Below are 19,837 nucleotides of genomic sequence, written 5' to 3'. Positions count from 1 at the left end.
TCATGCACGGATAAAGCGATCAGGGATGGATCCCAGGAGCTGGCAGCTTTGTTCGTGGTGGGAGTACTGTACTTAAGAAGTGAGAGCAGTGTTGTTCATTCACTTCCAAAGGGGCCACTCCCCACCAGAGATCCGCACTCCATTTTGCTCCTTTAAATCAACAGGAACTTTTTTCCAGCGCTGCAGTAGAACATATCGCAGCAGAGCTGCAAAAGAAATCCACACAAGACTTGCTGACCCCGTCCACCAAACGTCCTAAGGAGTCTGGACGTTCCTCATCTTCTGCATTGTTTGCACCTAGAACGGTTTCCCCTCTACAGCAAACATTTCGAGGAAGTAGAGGTAGATTCCAGCCCTGTTCCCGAGCGTATTCTAGGTCCGTTTGGCCAGTAAAGAAGTCAGCAAACAAATCTTCCTCTTGTAAGTGAGGATACTTTCCTCTGCGTACCAGTGGGGGCCAGGCTTCAACACTTTTGGAGAAAGTGGAAGGACAGAGATGTAGAACCTTGGGTTTTAAAGGTGATCAAAGTAGGATACTCCATCCCACTCAGGGAGAAACCTCCCTTAGTGTCCTCTCTTATCAACTTGGCGGCCTACTCCTTAGACTCAGAGAGGTATTTGGTCCTATCACAGGAAGTTTCATCTCTCCTCACCAAGAGAACCATAGGAATAGTTGGAAATGTCAACACGCTAGGGTTCTACAACCACCTAATCGTCATCCCAAAATCATCGGGAGGTTGGAGACCTGTCCTGGACGTCAGCGCCCTGAATTTCTATATTCAGACTACGAAATTCAAAATGGAAACAACTCACTCAGTTCTTTCTTCCATCTGTCAAGGGGATTGGATGGCAACCATAGACATGCAGGATGCACATTTCCACGTTCCAGTACACCCGGAGGCCAGGAAATATCTTCAGTTCATGTTCCAGGACAAGGTCTTCCAATTTCGAGCGCTGTGCTTCGGACTTTTGACAGCTCCTCAAGTTTTCACCTGAGTCTTTGCCCCAATGGCAAAATGGCTACATCTCATGGGGATCAACATCTGCCCTTATTTAGACGATTGGCTCCTACACTCCCCCTCGGAATCAAGTTGCACGGAGGACCTAAAGAAGACTCTTGCGTTAGCCCAAGAATTGGGCCTGCTGATAAATCTAGACAAGTCCCAATTAGTCCCAAGTTAATCAATTCTTTATTTGGGAATGAAGATCAACTCTCAGGATTTTCAGGCTTTTTCGTCCGACAAGAGAATAAAAGCCTGCATTCGGACAGTTCAGATATTCCTCTGTCTCCCGTCATTTTTGGCCAATGAATGGATGAGTTTACTGGGAGCTCTCTCATCCATAGAAAAGTTCGTTCCCTAGGGGAGACTTCACTCGAGAGTACTACAATTCTTTTTCTGAGCTCGTCCCTGTGTCACCCGGTGAGATTCCTTAGTAGCACGAATTTCTAGGTATAAATATTGCTAAATATACCAGAGAAAAAAGCTATCAGGAATGCTGGGGTTACTACCCCCAGATCGAGCATCTATAATGAAAATAGGTGTCGGTATGGGCAAGGGTGAGTGAGGTCATCACCACCACAGAACCACACTCTGAAGACATCCCAATGGCAAAACCCCCGGAAGAGCGGAGAGCCGACCCAACTCCCGCACTCACCCGCCCGCCAAACAGCGACCCCAGCGCCATCTGAACACATTCCTTTCTAGCACGTGATCGCTGCGATCTATTTTGATTTTCGCTTGTGCTTTTCTTGGATTTTTCCCATTAATTCAGCATGGCATCGAGCAGCTTTACTGTTTCCAAGTTAAGTACCATCTTCTTTTGGGGTTTTTATGATAAGTCTGGCTGTTTAAGCCCGTATACATAAATTATACGTGGTTTTTATGGCGTCCCTCTTGGCAGCCATACCGACCTCGAGGTATACCCATTCGGCTTGTTCTGTTTGGGTTTCTATTGGTCGTTTAGTTTACACTGTTTATCTTTAATTCCCCATCGGGGAGCATCCTGGTGGCGTTCTCTCGTGGTGTGTCTTTGGGTCTCCTTTAATTTTGTTCTTTACGAGTTTCCTCTCATAGGGGTTCTTTCGACTGTTTAAGGTATCCGAAGTTTTCACTCGTTAGTTTTCTCCCCAGGATGTTTCCCTTTCTGTAAAGTGTGATATAAAAAATTTTTTCACTATATGTGCTTGATGACGTGAAAATTATAATACGTTCACCCGGACGTGGCGTCAGGTTCGGCCTGTTGGCTGTTTACGTTTTGTCGCCTCGTTCGGTTAGGCTATAGCCTAGCACAAGCATATATTTTTAGTTTATTTGATGATTATTTGATGGTTATTTTTTACTTTGGTTAACATACTATATCCTTTGGGGTGTGTTAGCCTAGTTCTTTCACTAATGAATGAACTAGGCTACCTCTTTATCCTTTGTTTTCCTAACCTCCTGCTCTCCCGTATTATCGCTTGAGAGGGTAGGAGGGGAGGAGTCAGGTCGAGGGAGTTTCTGTTGTTGTACCATCCGCCTTCCGCTTGTTTGGGTGGCTGAAGTTGAGACCCCATTTTCCCCCCCCCCCTCTATCACCAGTGGGGGAAGAGGATTTTATTTGGGAGATCTCCTTCATGCTTCACACAACCCCTTACTCTAGTCGGTTAAGGTTGGCCTTCGACACAGGAATTTCTCTCCCTGTTCTTTCCTCCCCCTTCCCTTCTCTCCTCCTGGTCACCTAGGCTATGCCGACTAGCAGGGTGAGAGTGTATGGGGTTTGATATTATATTAACCCCACCCCTTCTCCTTCCCCGGTACTTGTAGTGGGTCACGGTCTCCCCGTATACCTTACGGGGTTACAGTTGAGCGGAGGGTATTACCCCAGTCTCCTGTTCTTATTCTCCGGACCCTTTCCTACTAGTACTATCCTTCCACCCCCCCCCGTTTTCCTTCCTGAGGTTCTAGTTTTTGTCATCTCCTCGCGTGCGAGACGTCGGGCTTTCGATGGTCACCCCGAGGTAGACAGGCCTATCCTAGTTGAGGGACACGCTCCCTCCTGGGATCAGTCCTACCGGCATTTACTTGAACAAGTGTTTCGTTGATTCGCTCTCTCCGGATCAAGCAGGTTTCCGACCACTTTCAGGGCTCAGTTTCCGCCATCCCCGGCCCTCCCGTTGCTCCGCCAGGCTAATGCTTCGGCATGTTGCGTCTTTGTGGATAGGTTTGACTGGCTTTTCACCTGACCATATTATGATCAGCTGTGATGTACTGCCTCACCTTCCTACTGGACTCTAGCTTCAGAGGCTCGGGATCCCGGAGGGGTTGTGCGGAACCCGGGGTCTATGATTTGTTATTCTTATTATGTTGTTAACCAATTATTTGTACATCACTTTATCTGTTATACTAGTTTTAGAAGCGGCCTCACCCGCCGCCGGACTCAAAAATTCATAACTAGTTTATCTACTTCGTACCATGAGTTCAGTGATCATATCTTTGAGTTCGACCGGATTATCTCCGGCGTTCCTCGAGATAGAGTGTCCTGTCTGGCTCAGTAAATTCATTCTGCCGGAGTATCCCGGCGGTATGGTACGAAAAAACTTTTAAACCTATAGTTTAAGTTATCTTAGATGAGTAGGTTCATACTTTATGATCTTTTTTCATCCCACCGGAGTGCTCCGGTAGCATGGTATGAAATTACTTAGTACCTACTTTAGTTTAAGGTATCTTAGATTAGTAGGTTCATGTATTCTTCACACTTACAGACTGTTCGTTGTGAGGAGCCCGGGTGCACTGCTGTCCTGCACCAGCCCTACGGGCACGTGGTATGCCGCACCCACGCTGGCTGTGCGGTCCGGTTAGACGACCTGATTGTGTGGCACCCGGATGGCTGTGAGGTTTGCTTCGCGTTCTACGGGTGTGTCCAGGACGAGTCGGTAAGCCGATTCTTCTTGTCTCGCCCCTCCGGGGCTCTTACAGTTAATATCAAATAGTTTTCTGGTTTATAATGAGCTTACCATTATATAACCTGGCCTTTGATACTCCCCCTCTTTTTCAGGCCGATGAATCCTCCTGTAAGGATGCCCTCGAGTCCCTCCGTGCCTGGGTGGCTGGGTTTGGTAGGAACGTTCCGTCGGGGAAACCATATGTTCTTGATGAAAATCTCCGGAACATACTCTACCCCGGCGCCCGGATTGCTGAGGTGGCCGCCCCTATCATCGAGCAAATCCAGGAAGAGACCCAGCCAATCCAGGACGATTCCTTGTATGAGGACGTTTCGGGGGATGTCGCCGCGTTGGATCTCGACCTGGAACCCATGAATACAGAACAGGACCAGGAGGTAGGTAGGGAGGTAAGTGAGGCAGTGTGGGCGGGCACCCTCTTTGAATCTCCTTCATCATCCGTGTCTTCCTTTCAGGGATTTCATAAATCTTCTCTCTTGAGGGACAGAACACAATCTACTGTCCCCAAGCTGAAGAAGTCGTGGAAGCATCCCCCTTTCCCCCGTCGAAGCCCCAGGACGCTGGTCCGGTGGCCTCCGGGAGCAAACCCAGTACCTCGGGCAAAGTGGCGAGTAAGAGAGTGGCCAAGCCTAGCCCTCCTCGCCAGCCTGCCTTTGACCCTGAGGCGTTTGCGGGGATGCTTCTAGAGAGGTTCTCTACGGAGGTAGAGGCAAAGCTGAGTAAGCTCACGGAGAGGCTTCAGGGCCAGGAGACTATGATCTCCAATATAGCACGTTCCGGAGGGACTGGGGTACACTATCCCATCCCGGACTCCTCCGCCCTCCCTCCGTTCGACAAAGGGAACCCGTGGCGTTTAGCCCTTCATGCTCCCTGGCATGAAGATACTTTAACAATAGAAGGTTTAGGCACTCGTAGACTGGAGGAGCTGGAATTCTTCCCTCCAGATCTTCTGCCTCCCTACCCAGGCTTCGCTAGGCTGACAGAAGAAGCCTGGGTACGCTCTGACAAGGTCCCTAAGGAGACAGTGATCTTCCCTAGAGACCAGGCGCAGTCAGCTCTGATGCGCACTTTCTCAGAGTGGCAAGCGGAGAACACCAAGTTGACCCCCTTCAAGGGCAACTTCACCATGTTCTCCCTTGGGGATAAACTCCCAACCCCCTGCTTGACTAAAGTAGCTCTTGCTACTGCTCAAGCATGTTGTGAAGGTAAACCTTTGCCCCAACTTCGAGAGACGGACCCCACATCTCTCATCTTCCCTGGGGATGATGTTTTCTGGAAGGACGCTCCGGCCACGTTTACTTCTGGTAAACTGGACGCAGATTGCGCTTCCAACCAGTTTAGTGAGCAGCTTCCCAAGCTGCCGGAAGCTCTCCTGAAAGCTGAGTTCGAGGCACTGTGTCGCCTGAGTCGGTCTCTGAACTCGCTATGCCTGATGGAGGCAACTGCCGTCTCGTTTTCCGAGGAGTCGCTGTTCCAGGTTTTGACGAAATCCTTGTTAGCGGGATTCCAGTCAGACCTGTTTGACTTCATGGTGGTGCGGCTGAATTGCCGCAAGTTCATTTTCACTGACGCTACCATTCGACATGGGCCTAACAAGCTCATGAAGAGTTCCTTCTGGGGAGCCAATCTGTTCCCAGAAGATGAAGTCACTACTGTCCTGGCAGAGGCAACCAGGGCTAATCAAAGTCTGCGCTCCGGTGGGGTATTCGGCCTTTGCCGAAAGACCCCAGAGTCGGCGGCTCCCAATATAGATCGGGAAAGAGGTACAGGAGGCATAGAAGGCAGCAGCTTCAGCCTGTTGTTCAGGCGGTACCTGTCTCGGCGGTGAGCCAACCCTCGACCTCCAAGGCTCAACCTCAACAGTTTGTGCTGGTTCAGCCACCTCAACACTCCCTTGCCACTCCTTCTATGTGTCGTCTCCGGCATATAACCCGTCATATGAGGGTCGGGGGCATTTCATGGCCTTAACAGGAGTGCAAGGGGAGGTAGAACTAGCGCCTCCTTATAGAGGTAAGGCTGCCCCTACAGTCCCTCCCCGGGAAGAGGAGGCCGCGGTAGAGGTAGTAAACCCGCCCCACCCCAGTGAGCCCAGCCAGGTGGGCGGGGAGACTATACTGGTTCAGAAACCAGTGGACCTTCAGTCCTTGGGCACACAGTATAGTGTCCAAAGGTCTAGGTTGGAGCTGGATCAAGGGCCCTCCTCCCTTGACCAGGTTTCACCAACCTTCCTCCAAAGTTCTACAGGACTTTGTGATGGAACTGGTCAAAAGAGAGCAATAAAGAAAGTGAGACACCTCAAATTCCAAGGCAGGCTGTTTACTGTTCCCAAAAAGACTCCAGTCAACAAAGAGTAGTTCTGGATCTATCGCGTCTAAATCATTACATACGATGCGACAAATTTCGCATGCTTACAGTTGTGCAGGTACGGACTCTACTTCCGCGTGGAGCCGTCACCACCTTTATCGATCTTTCAGACGCATACTATCACGTCCCGATTGTGCGGAACTTCTCTCCCTTCCTGGGTTTCAGACTGGGGAAACAGGCCTACTCCTTCAAGGTAATGCCTTTCAGGCTCAACATAGCTCCCAGGATATTCACAAAACTAGCAGACACAGTAGTTCAGCAGTTGCGGTCCCGGGGGATATCGTTAGCAGCGTACCTAGACGATTGGATAATCTGGGCTCCAACCGTCGAGGAATGCCGGAGTGCTACGACCACGGTGATCGATTTTCTGGAGTCCCTAGGCTTCAAGTTGAACAGGGGGAAATCCTGCCTAACTCCGGAGGCTGGGTTCCAGTGGCTGGGTATCCAGTGGGACCTAACCTCGTACAAACTTTCTCTTCTATCGAACAAACGGAAGGAAATAGCTGCAGCTACCAGAAAGTTTCTGAATTACAGGAAAGCCTCCCGCCGGACACAAGAAAGAATCCTGGGTTCTCTTCAGTTCGCCTCTGTAACAGACCTGCTCCTGAAAGCGAGATTAAAAGACATAAACAGAGTGTGGCGGAGACGAGCCAACGTCAGGCTCAGGGACAGGGTCTCATCAATTCCACAAATCTTAAAGAAAAGGCTCCGCCCATGGTCCACAGTCAAGGGCCTCTCAAAGTCAGTCCCTCTTCAGTTTCCTCCTCCAGCTCTGGTAATCCACACAGATGCTTCATTAAGCGGCTGGGGAGGATACTCACCAAAACAAAAAGTACAAGGGACATGGTCTACAATGTTCCAACAGTTTCATATAAACACTTTAGAAGCAATGGCAGTGTTTCTTACCCTGAAAAAGCTTCGTCCCGCCAACCAGATTCACATCAGGCTGGTGTTGGACAGCGCCGTAGTAGTACATTGCATAAACAGGGGAGGTTCCAAATCGAGCCAGATAAACCAGGTGATGTTAGCCATCTTCTCCCTAGCAAACAAACACAGCTGGCATTTGTCAGCTACCCATCTGGCGGGAGTACGGAACGTGGTGGCGGATTCCCTATCCAGATCGACTCCGCTGGAGTCAGAATGGTCCCTGGACAAGGACTCCTTCATCTGGATCTGCCATCGTGTTCCGGGACTTCAAGTGGATCTATTTGCCATGGAAAACAATCACAAACTCCCTTGTTATGTGGCTCCCAACCTAGATCCTCAAGCTTACGCCACAGATGCAATGTCCATAGATTGGAACAGTTGGGGGAAAATTTATCTGTTTCCCCCAATAAACATGCTAATGAAAGTCTTACACAAACTCAGGTCATTCAAAGGTCAAATAGCCTAGTAGCCCCCAATTGGCCAAAGAGCAACTGGTTCCCTCTTCTCTTGGAACTCAAGTTGCGGTGTCATCAGATACCCACACCCAGGCTGACTCAAACAGTACAAACAAGGACTGTGTCAGCTTCCTCAAAAGTTCTGAATGCTCTGGCTTTATGGACTTTATGAAATTTGCCGCCCAAAGGGGGGCAAATATTGACCCTGTTAATACTCTGTTTATTGAATCTGATAAGAGAGATTCTACTCTCAGACAGTATGACTCAGCAGTAAAAAAATTGGCATCTTTTCTGAAGGCATCTGAAGCTCAAACTATGACCACTAATTTAGCAATAACCTTCTTTAGATCATTGTTTGAAAAAGGCCTAGCCCCGGCCACTATTACAACAGCAAAATCAGCTTTGAAAAAGGTGTTTTTGTATGGCTTCAAGATTGACCTAACAGACTCATACTTTTCTTCCATCCCTAGAGCATGTGCTCGTTTAAGGCCGGTAACACACCCTCATTCGGTTACCTGGTTCCTTAATGACGTTTTAAAATTAGCCTCAGATATTAATAATGCCCAGTGCTCTTATCTAGATCTGTTAAGGAAGACTTTATTCCTGATTAGTTTAGCTTCAGGTGCCAGAATCTCAGAACTGTCTGCTCTCTCTAGAGGTGTCGATCACATAGATTTCCTCCCGTCAGGAAAAGTCCTGCTTTCCCCAGATCAAAGATTCCTAGCGAAAAATGAAGACCCTCAAGATAGATGGTCCCCTTGGAAGGTGGTTCCTCTTCCACAAGACCTGTCTTTATGCCCAGTTGCTACCTTGAGGGCTTATTTGCATAGAACTTCTCAGTGTTTGTCTGGTCCTCTTTTTATCAGGGAAAAAGGTGGAACACTTTCTTTAAAGTCTATAAGACAGCAAATCCTATATTTTATTAAACAGGCTAATCCGGATTCAGTTCCCAAGGTTCATGATATCCGAGCGGTAGGTACCTCTACCAATTATTTTCATAATATGGATTTTGCTGAATTGACAAAATACATGGGGTGGAAATCTCCATTAGTGTTTAAACGCCACTACCTAAAATCACTTGAAGCTCTGAAATTTCCCACGGTGGTTGTAGGGAGTGTCATCCCCCCACCTTAATATTATCCTTTAACCTTGTCCTTTTCCCCCCGCCCGCCTGCCTCATTTATTTACCCTGCCAAATTTCCTGGCCAATCATACCTCACTGCCTGGCTCCTCAATTTACGTGATATTTGGAACTGTTAGCTGTAATATTATGTTTACTGTGATTGTGTTTTGATATGTACTATTTTATAGATTTAAGTCCTGAGGTACCTCTACATTTTTTGTATTATCTTTTTGTACCTCTTTATCTATTTTCTACCATAGATTTAAGTTTTCATGTCAATTTATTTCATTCATGGATTTTCATGTCCATTATTATAATGTCTTTAGAAATTTTGGATAATTTAAGATTTTAAACTTATGTTTTTAACATGATCACCTTAAATATTTATTTTCTTAAATCTTCACAGTCTTGGTGTGGTTCTCTGTCACAATTTCACCGGGTGACACAGGGGACGAGCTCAGAAAAGGGATTTTGACAAAGGAAAAATCTATTTCTGAGTGAGGCCCTGTGTCACCTGGTGACCTCTCCCAGGTTCTAGCTTCCCCTGCACGGGCATACCAAGCCTGGGGATAGTGCTAGCCTGGAATGAGTTCAGATGGCGCTGGGGTCGCTGTTTGGCTGGCGGGTGAGTGCAGGGGTTGGGTCGGCTCTCTCCCTCTCTTCCGGGGTTTTGCCATTGGGATGTCTTCAGAGTGTGGTTCTGTGGTAGTGATGACCTCACTCACCCTTGCCCATACTGACATCTATTTTCATTATAGATGCTCGATCGGGGGGTAGTAACCCCAGCATTCCTGATAGCTTTTTTCTCTGGTATATTTAGCAATATTTATACCTAGAAATTCGTGCTACTAAGGAATTTCAGCGGGTGACACAGGGCCTCACTCAGAAATAGATTTTTCCTTTGTCAAAATCCCTTTTGAAAGCCAGTTGGCAGAGGAAGTTTCTCCTGGACTCGTTTGTTTTCCCAGTCCTTGTTGTAATGTAATTCTTGAGATCAAAGAGGACCTTCGATGGTGGCTTGTAACAGGAAGGTTTGCAGAAGGGAAATCTCTACACCCTCTGAACCCTCTGGGTTGGGGGGCTCTCCTAGGAAACAACGAAGTGTCAGGGACATGGTCACTACCTGAGTGAGAACTTCATATCAACGTGAAGGAGCTGAAGACAATACACTTAGCTCTTCAACATTTCTCAACAGCGACTCACAAATCCACAGTCATAGTCCACTCAGACAATATGTCAGCTCTGGCTTACATAAAGAAGCAGGGAGGGACACACTCCTTTTCACTGTATCAAGCGACCAAAGATCTTATCTGGGTGCAAGGAAATCAAACCAAGATTGTTACCCACTTTACACAAGGCAAACTCAATGTCATAGCGGACTAATTAAGTTGTTGCAAACAGACCCTACCCACGGAATGGACACTGAATCTGCAGGTATGCACCGACCTGTGGAAACGGTGGGGAAAGCCATCAATAGATCTGTTCGCAACGTCGAGGAATCACTGACTCTCTTTGTGTTGCTCCCCAGCCCCAGACCCTCTCGCGTGGGCAATGGATGCGATGCTCCAGGACTGGTTGAACCTGGATGTATACACCTTCCCACCATTCAGTATGGTGAGAGATGTGATCAACAAATTCTTCTTCCACAACAACGTGTCAATGACCCTGGTAGCTCCCTTCTGGCCACAGAAAGAGTGGTTTCCAGACCTCCTCAATCTCCTAATAGACTTCCCAAGATTGCTTCCACAGTGACGAATCTACTCAAGCAACCACACTTTCACCAGTTCCACCTAGGACTATCCACTCTCACTCTGACAGGCTTCAGACTGTCAGGAATCTTGTCAGAGCGAAAGGCTTTACAAGATCAGCTGCAGAAGCAATTGCCAGATGTAGACATCAGTCGTCCTCCAACATCTACCAGAATAAGTGGACAGTATTCCGCAGGTGGTGCAGAAGACACAAGATATCATCTTCTACCTCTGTAGCGCAAATAGCAGATTTCTTGCTATTTTTGAGGTCTTCACGAGGATTGGCTACGTCCACGATCAGAGGCTTTCACGAGGATTGGCTACGTCCACGATCAGAGGCTTTCACGAGGATTGGCTACATCCACGATCAAAGGCTACAGAGCGATACCCAACTCGGTTTTCAGATGTAGAGGTCTGGATCTATCAACTGATAAAGACATCAGTGACCTTATCAAGTCACTAGATACTGCGAAGCAAGAGAAGTCAGATTCCATATCCTGGAATCTAGATGTTGTTTTAAAATGGCTCTCAGGTCTGCCTTATGAACCTCTTCGATCCACATCCCTCAGGGATCTTACAAGAAAAACACTATTTCTAGTCGCTCTAGCTACTGCCAAGAGAATTAGTGAGTTACAGGCCCTGAGCAAGAAGGTATGATTTTCACAGGGAGACACGGTCTGCTGCCTTACTTGGGGTTCCTAGCGAAGAATGAAACGTGTTGAAGTATCCTCCCCATCTTCCTTTCCTGGCCCCGTTCATTTACAATCAGTCTTTTGTTTTGAAGGAACTGCCTGGTAGCTTTGGCTAGGCTTAATGGACATTCTAAGCCCTGTGGACCAAGAGAGAGCTCTTTGTCCAGTAAGAACACTTAAGTATTATTTAAAAAGAACTAAAAATATCAGAGGTGTGTCCCCTAACCTCTGGTGTTCAGTTAAGGATCCAACCCGTCCTTTGTCCTAGAACGCATTGGTGTTCTTCTTGAGAGACGTGATTTCTAAGTCGTACATTAAGATTCAAGAGGACTTGCCAATTTGTAAGGTTAAAGCCCATGAAATTAGGGCACTAGCGACTTCGATTTCCTTCAAGAGGAATTTATCCTTATCTTCTGTTTTACAGTGCACTTTCTGGAGGTGCAAATCAGTGTCTGCAAATTGTTATCTACGTGACATCAAAACTGTTTACGAGAACTTCAGTACCCTTGGCCCATTATCAGTGGCTGGCATGGTATTGGGAGAGGAAGGATAGGGGGTACCCTTACACTCCCCTATCTACTATGCTCTGGGCCCATGGACTGAAGGTCCAATGGTCCTTGAATTACTTCCTCTGCCTCCTCCGTTGTCGAGTTCTGGGAAGTTGGGGGGTACTGAGTACCTGGAGCACCCATCATTCGGTGTGTCTTGTTATGAATGGGTTATGGTATCTGATTTGTTTTATGGTGTGTATGCAACTTGTGTTTTATGGTCTTAGTTGGTGCTGCCCCTAGGGAAGGGCTTTTGTGTTTTGTATGCTTTGGCAGCCATCGGAGTACTCCTCGGCTGCAAAACCCCACTAATGTAGAGGCGCCTCTGGCTTCAATGCCACGCCACTATGGTCGAGATGAGTCACATCAGAGGCAGTATTTTCCTGCTGGAGCTCTCTTGCCAGGTAGGTTACAACTAACATTCTCAATGTTAACTACTTTCTATTTTGAAATTCATCTCCATTCATGAGTGTTTTTTTGAAGTAGTACATGCCCATGCATCCCACCTCCTGTCAATGTGGGATTCAGCTATGTAGTTACTTGGTAAGTTACTTATATAAAAATAACATTTTTATAATAAAATAAAGTTTTACATATACTTACCAAGTAACTACTTGATCATAGCCCTCCCTCCTCCCCTCTCATGGGCATAGGACATAAACAAATTGGGCTTATTAGTAGTGTTGTACTATCGCCAGCATGAGTTCGTAACCACCCAAGTCTTGGCTCGGGCAAATTTTTTCTGGTAACATTGGAAATCCTCCTCAACCCCTATCGCTTACCTTGCGTCTCCCACTTCACTTTCCTCCCTATTCCTTAGTTATTTACGGTCTCTAGACCTTGATAAAGCATTTTGTGAATACTGTAGTTTATCAATCAATTTAATGAAACTGTATTTACATTGAATTTATATACTTATTTTGCTAATGCAAATGAAGTTTCTTGTTATCCCTTTCCTCCTCCTCCCCATTTCTCTATCGCTTCTTCAGCCACGCCTACTCCCTCGCTCCCCCGTTCAGGTCTCCCTCCCCGTTCCCCCTTTCATATCTCCCTCCCTCCCTCCCTCCAGGAAACGAAGTTGACAACAATTCTTTCACCTTTTCATTATCATTCTTTACCTAGCCACTGCTTCTAGCTTGTTGTTCTGTTTAGCCATGGAGACTTTCGGTACCAAGATCTCATTAAGAGGACGGATAGTTGGCATGCGAGAGCAAGGTGCATCAATATCGAGCATTGCAAGAGACCTTGGATTGACGAGGAATACTGTAAGGAAGTGGTGTAATAGATGGGAGGAAGAAGGAGATCTACGCGATCATTCTAGATGTGGAGGACCTAGGAAAACTTCTGCTGCAGATGATCAGAGGATCGTAGATGAAGCAACAAGAAATCCTCTCACAAATGCAGTTGCAATTCGTTATGCCTTGCACCTTGGTGTATCCAGTTATACAGTGCGAAGACGTCTCCACGAAGTCTGGTGTTCATCACCAAGGCCAGCACTGAAAGGAAACTCGAGGAAACGACACCGTCTTGCTCGCCTGGAATTTGTTCAGCGCTATGCGCAAGAAGGTTTACAGTTTTAGGGCCAGAGTGATCTTTTCTGATGAAAAGACATTCGTGTCTAACACCCACAGCCGGTTGCACTGCTGGAGGCCTAATAACACTAGATATAACAGAGAATATCTATGAAGAAGCCAGGAGTGGACACGTAACTTGCAACATGTGGGGATGGGTTCACATGTCAGGTATAGGAGAACTGGCAGAGATAGAAGGTCGCTTTACGGCAGAGAAATAAATTGAAATTTTGGACGAAGTAATGCTGCCCACTGTCCGTGCCATGGCTATACCTGAAGGACAGATGATATTTATGCATGCGAGCATCCTTCAGATCGTTATATAAAAATAATTTACCTGATTAACAGCAACAGTGATGTTACCATTACTACTACTACTACCACAACTAATACTACTATTACCAATTATTATTATTGTAATTATCATTATTATTATTGTTGTTGTTATTAATTATCATTATTATCATTATTATTATCATTTACTATTAGTATTATCATTAATAACTATAATAATATAATATAATAATAATAACAACTATAACAATAATAAATCATCATCATCATCACCACCGCCATCATCATGCACCTAATATATGTTAGAGGGTAATCTTTTGACGTTATATATCAGGACAACTGCCCAGTTCACACAGCCAGAGTTGTCAGAGAGTGGTTTGAAGACCATCCAACGATTGAAGTCTTGAATTGGCCAGCTCACAGTCCTGATCTCAACCCCATCGAGAACTGCTGGGGAGCTATTGTCAACTCGTGGGAGCAAGGTCAGGAGAGGACAACTCGGCAGCTTTACAACATACCATGACTAAGTGGGAACTACTTAGAAGGAATACCGATCTCATATACAAACTTGTTGCATCTGTTCCTGACCGGCTGCAGGAGGTGATAACGAAGAATGGGGGTTGGACTCATTATTAATTTGTAAAATTTTATTAAGTCGGTGATATATATTATTATTATTATTATTATTATTATTATTATTATTATTATTATTATTATTATTATTATTATTATTATTACATTTTTATAATATCTTGGGTTTCTCTAACCTAGTCCATTTGTCTTTGATCAAATGCAACTGTTTTTTTGTTGTATGTGTGTGTTTTGCGTGTCGGAGAGAGAGAATTGAAATAAATTCTTGCTTCATCAGGTTAAATGATTCCTGCAAATAACTGTAATGTCAATCATACATTATCCTATTTGCCTTATCAGAACATGTTTATATATATGTATATGTATATAGGAAACACTGTCTAATATAAATACATCAAGCAGCAAGGATTCATATTCAATGTTGAATCTCTGTGTTGAAACCTCAGGTTTTATATTCAATGTTATACAGTTTTCCATCATCGGGTGCAATTATTACTTGACGTGATAAGCAAACTTGATAGGGATAGAACAGATGGGAACCTTGCAGCATAAACCCCTTTTACTATGCAATGCAAGAATGAAATATGATGGGCAACTTAATGGAGTTTACTTAACTGAAAACAATCCATGTTTATGAAAGTCTCATTACCGATGTAGTAAATGGTTTGGTGCTTACCCACATTAGATTAGCATCCCCTGTTTTATATCAGTCAATGTCTAAAATGAGAACAGTTATACCTGTGCAGTTATGGTGATTTTACTTTGCCAAAAAAGTAATAAACATATATAAGAATATCTTCGGTTATGGTAAAAAGTGGTAATAAGCTTTAATTACGGAATGGTTGATTACCAATAGTTGAAATTACTCTAATCTTGGCTAAAGTTTTCTAATATGACCAATGCTCATATTTTTTTATCAGAATGGGAATTATCAGTATATTGACAAAAATCAAACACCCACAGACAAAATGGGTGGGTGGGGGTAGAGGGTTTGGATCTGTAATTTTCTGCTTTCTTCCATCACCATTTGCTCTGGGCGAGGGAGGGAAGGAGGGGGAGCGGGGAAGGAGACCTGAACGGGGGAGCGAGGGAGTAGGCGTGGCTGAAGAAGCGATAGAGAAATGGGGAGGAGGAGGAAAGGGATAACAAGAAACTTCATTAGCATGAGCAAAATAAGTATATAAATTCAATGTAAATACAGTTTCATTAAATTGATGGATAAACTACAGTATTCACAAAATGCTTTATCAAGGTATAGAGACCGTAAATAACTAATGATAGGGAGGAAAGTGAAGTGGGAGACGCAAGGTAAGCGATAGGGGTTGAGGAGGATTTTCAATGTTACCAGAAAAAATTTGCCCGAGCCAAAACTTGGGTGGTTACGAATTCTTGCTGTCGATAGTACCTATCCTTCCCCGAAAATGGGCGGGACGAGTTACCTACACCAAAATATTGGAACACTACTGCGAATTTTCAAATTTAAGCTGCCAATAAATGAAACGTAATAGCTATGTAGTTATTTGGTAAGTATATATAAAACTTTATTGTATTATAAAAATGTCATATTACTAAAATAGTTGAATCTATGCTTGACATTTTTTACTGGAATATCGAAAGTTAAGTGTTTGCTTAATAAAAATTTATAATTAGTGTTTTACATAAGCATAGTTGTTCCAAAGGTGACACAAGTCTTGAACCCCTCAGTGATGTATCAGCGTTGTAATTTGTTGTTCCTTCCTGTGTCGTACATCAGATTTGCCACATGGAAAGTGAATGTTGTTGTGCCTGCATGGATTGGCACCCAGAATGTCATTCCATATTCCTTGATCATCCTACCCCCCTCCCTCCCCCTTGTTCTTTTGGATTTAGAATTTTTGCTAAGTTGAGTCTTGCATATATTATGTTGAATTTTGGCCCTTTTGATTAAGAACTGGTTTGGTTTATGTAAAGCTTGGTATTAGTGTGTGATGTCTGTAACTTCTCGAGGATGTGGGGAAAATTTGGTAATTTCTGGTAACGGTGTAAAAATCTTTTAGGATTTTACCTTCCTGGGAAATGTGTAGTACAGTGCAATGATTATAATTCATTAATGTATAAGTGAAACTGAACTGATTATTAAGGAAAAAACAAACTAATAATTTAGCTATATCATGATGAACTTTTGTTAAAGGCCACCATTTCAAGTTGACGCAATTTTAGATAAATCTTTTGAATTGAATGTTCAATGTAACACAGTACTATACTATTTTATGATAGGAACTATGTAGTTCTTTTAGCTGTGGGGTATCATGAAAACTGAATGAGAGAGCATAGGCTCTTTGGAAATTATCAGAAGTAGTCAGTTACTGTTAACAGCATCAGGCAAATAGACAAACTACTTCAAAAATCTAAGTCGTAAATAGTGAATCTAGTCTTTTGATATTACAATACTGTGGGTCATTGTTCAAGTAAAACTTGGTGTGAACACCCAAATTTCAGTCAGATTCTCCTTGGTTGTTTGACAGGAAACCAGTTTGAACAGACGGAGTTCAAACAAAAACAAAACAGTTTATTTTAATGTGACAATCCGTGTTCAGATTCCTAAGAGAGGCACTGATCTTCAGCATATTGGTTAACAATCTTTTTTCATGTAACAAAATGCTAACATCCTTTTTATATAATATAAGGATTCTAGCTACCTTTCATTGTTTTGGTTTTTTGTACTAATTTCACTCGGTCATTTTCTGTCATCTTAGTTTTAGATTTATTTATAGTTTTTATGTCACTTGAAGCCATTTTGTGTTGCCTTTACATTTTACTTATTTTTACCATTTCATTGAAATGTTGGGTAATATGCTCATTTTGTTTCCTTCCGGCAGCTCTATGAAATCGATGTTGCCCGAATCAACATCCCACACAGACCTGATGGCCTGAAGAAGGCATTTGTTAAATTAGCCCCAGACTACATATGACGCCCTTGATGTCGCCAACAAGACTGGTATCGTCTAAGCTGTATGTTGGTTAAATAAAGAAAAAAAATCCACGTTTCTTTTAAGTTCCCAAAGTGTTTAAAATATGTTTAGCCATAAGGGTGTTGGTACATTAGGGTTCAGCCAAAATATGTTTGTTGTTGAGGTTAGAAAAGATAAAGCTTCGATTGTATCAATGCTGAAGGGCTGAGCATATGTACTGGTATATTAAATTGTTGAGTAATGATTTAAAGTGTACATTAAGTTGTTGAGTACTGTTATGACCTCCTAAAGTAAGTGACATTTGGAAACTGTTCACCACAAGTGCTCACAGCTTGGACGGCCTGGGAACCAGGCTTGGTTTAATTAAACCTATGATTACGATTTACAGTGAAAAAAAGGTCAGTATTTCTGTTTACTATTTATGGTAAAGAAAATTCCCTTACGTCAGACCATTGTAAACAGCAGTCACCGTCTTAATTTGTTCGTACGGGCATACGAACCTACACTTTCATAAATGGGGTTTCACAGCACAAGGTGCTCTTTGTCTGTCACCAGCAGAAAACAAAATCCTGTCGGGTAGGCCTGTGTATTCCTTGACCTGGGTTCCCGTGCATTCCTTGGCCTGGGTTGGCCTACCTCAGTCATTGTCCTCAGCTGTGCTCCTGAACAGACTGCACTGCTTGGGAGGCTACAATTTTGCAGAGATTTATCTTTTGTGCATGTGATTTTGTGTTGCTTTTGCAAGGCCCTTTTCCCCTTCCAGTTCTTGAGTGCTTCATGGTAGCCTAGTGTTGCATGTTAGTGTTTCTGAGGGCTTGGCGTTGTGTGTTCTTTGTTTGTGTGCGTACACACATTGTTTGCAGGTTCGCAGCTCTTATTTTGTGATGTGTATCCAACGAGTGTGTCCCAGTTTTCATTTTTAGATACATGTATTTTCTTCTTTTATTTTCTGGATTTCTCTTATTTTGCCATCCAGTCACCTTTCCCTCTTTTCACAGTCTCAAGCAGTGAATGCTGGAAATACTTCATGGCTTGTGCTTTTAGCCTAATTTTCATGTGATTTATTCATTCATTTCCAATTGCTGCCGTGTCTTTATGTGCGCTCTTTTCCATTCCATGCCAGTGGACCTTCCTACTGGTTTTAATCCTTACCTGTTGCTCTTCTGACTTCATACGCAAAGGTATCAAGGTTCAAGCACTATAGTTGCAAACCCTGTCTGTATATCATCCATTGGAAGTTTCCCTGATGATGATGTGCAATTGGAACCTCAAAAGTTCAAGCGAAGATTCAATGTATGAATGCCATAAAGAAATTCTTGTAATTTATGATTTACTGACATTTTTATCTATAATTTTAAAAATTTTTCTTTGACAACTGATCTCTACGTATTTCCCATTACCTTTTGTTACATCTTTCAAATGAACACAGATATTCTTAGAAAGCTTGAATTTCAAGTTAATGTCTCCTGTGGGCTTGTTCCATATGAACAGGGTTCATCATGTGAATAATGATAATGATAAACAGCCATGGAACCCAAGCTTATCAATATCCAAGTATTTTTGTTCCATCGTTTAGAGTTAACACCTACCTTACGAGTGATCTTTTGGTTAATGAGGTGATGCCTGAAGAATGGACGTCCATAATTTGTATGGGAGCTGGCTAACCTCAGTACTGTACACAATTTGTGACTACCAGTGCTGCTTAATTGGGTAAGTTTTTTGTTATTGTCCAGAATTTCTTGTATGGACCAAAAGATGGAAAACTAGATCTTTGTCCGGATAGATCTCGGTGAAGTCTTGACATGACGACGACGAAATAATTTGTTTGAAACCTGTAGCTTGACAGACATGTAGAAAGGTCAGACATGACTGAAAAGGGTATTAGCGAAGTTCATAGCCAGGTTAAGTACTGCAGTCATACTGTGCATTGCAGTATGTGGGATACCCTTGTCTGTATCCAAATCATAACTGAAAGCTGTAGGCATCGTGTAGATGTTTTAAAACAGCTACTGTAATGTGAGGAAGCTTGAGTTATGATGTAAAGAGATAAATTCTCTTTGGGGTTAAGACCAATGGTATATGAGAAAACACAAGGTCCTTGGTTATCTGTTAGTTAGATTCTCCTTGGTTGTATGACATGGGTATACAGTAAAACACAAGCTCCTGGTTATGTGTTAGTTAGATTCTCCTTGGTTGTATGACATGGGTATACAGTAAAACACAAGGTCCTTGGTTATGTGTTAGTTAGATTCTCCTTGGTTGTATGACATGGGTATATAGTAAAACACAAGGTCCTTGGTTATGTGTTACTTAGATTCTCCTTGGTTTTATGACATGGGTATACAATAAAACACAAGGCCCTTGTTTGCATGTTAAACTGGAGATTGCTAATTGTCTATGAGATTTCTAGAAGAGAACCAATGCACTTGAATTACAGGATTTTCTTGAAAGAGATGCCTGCAGACTATTTCAGCATTTTTCAAAATTTTGCCATAATACAGTACCTGCTTCTGCTGTGTTAACCTACAGGAGTAAATTACTGTAGTATCTGAAATTTAGATCCAAATTACAGTCAGATATAACTTTATACCTTTCAGCTTGAGTGTTCTTTTGTGACAATAGTTTTCAAGACT

General features: G+C 43.6%; 1 protein-coding gene and 1 pseudogene across 1 annotated transcript in view; one reads left to right on the top strand and one right to left on the bottom strand.

Moving 5' to 3' along the window:
- LOC136838017 (uncharacterized) overlaps positions 1 to 17,275 on the top strand; it is a 38,023-nt pseudogene extending 20,748 nt beyond the window's left edge.
- Positions 1 to 19,837, bottom strand: part of LOC136838021 (cylicin-2-like) — a 249,466-nt gene that overhangs the window by 81,395 nt on the left and 148,234 nt on the right. The gene's annotated exons all lie outside the window — the stretch shown is intronic.

Source organism: Macrobrachium rosenbergii, unplaced genomic scaffold, assembly GCF_040412425.1.
Source record: "Macrobrachium rosenbergii isolate ZJJX-2024 unplaced genomic scaffold, ASM4041242v1 13908, whole genome shotgun sequence".
NCBI classification, from domain to species: Eukaryota; Metazoa; Arthropoda; class Malacostraca; order Decapoda; family Palaemonidae; genus Macrobrachium; species Macrobrachium rosenbergii.
This window is presented reverse-complemented; position numbering and strand designations above follow the sequence as displayed.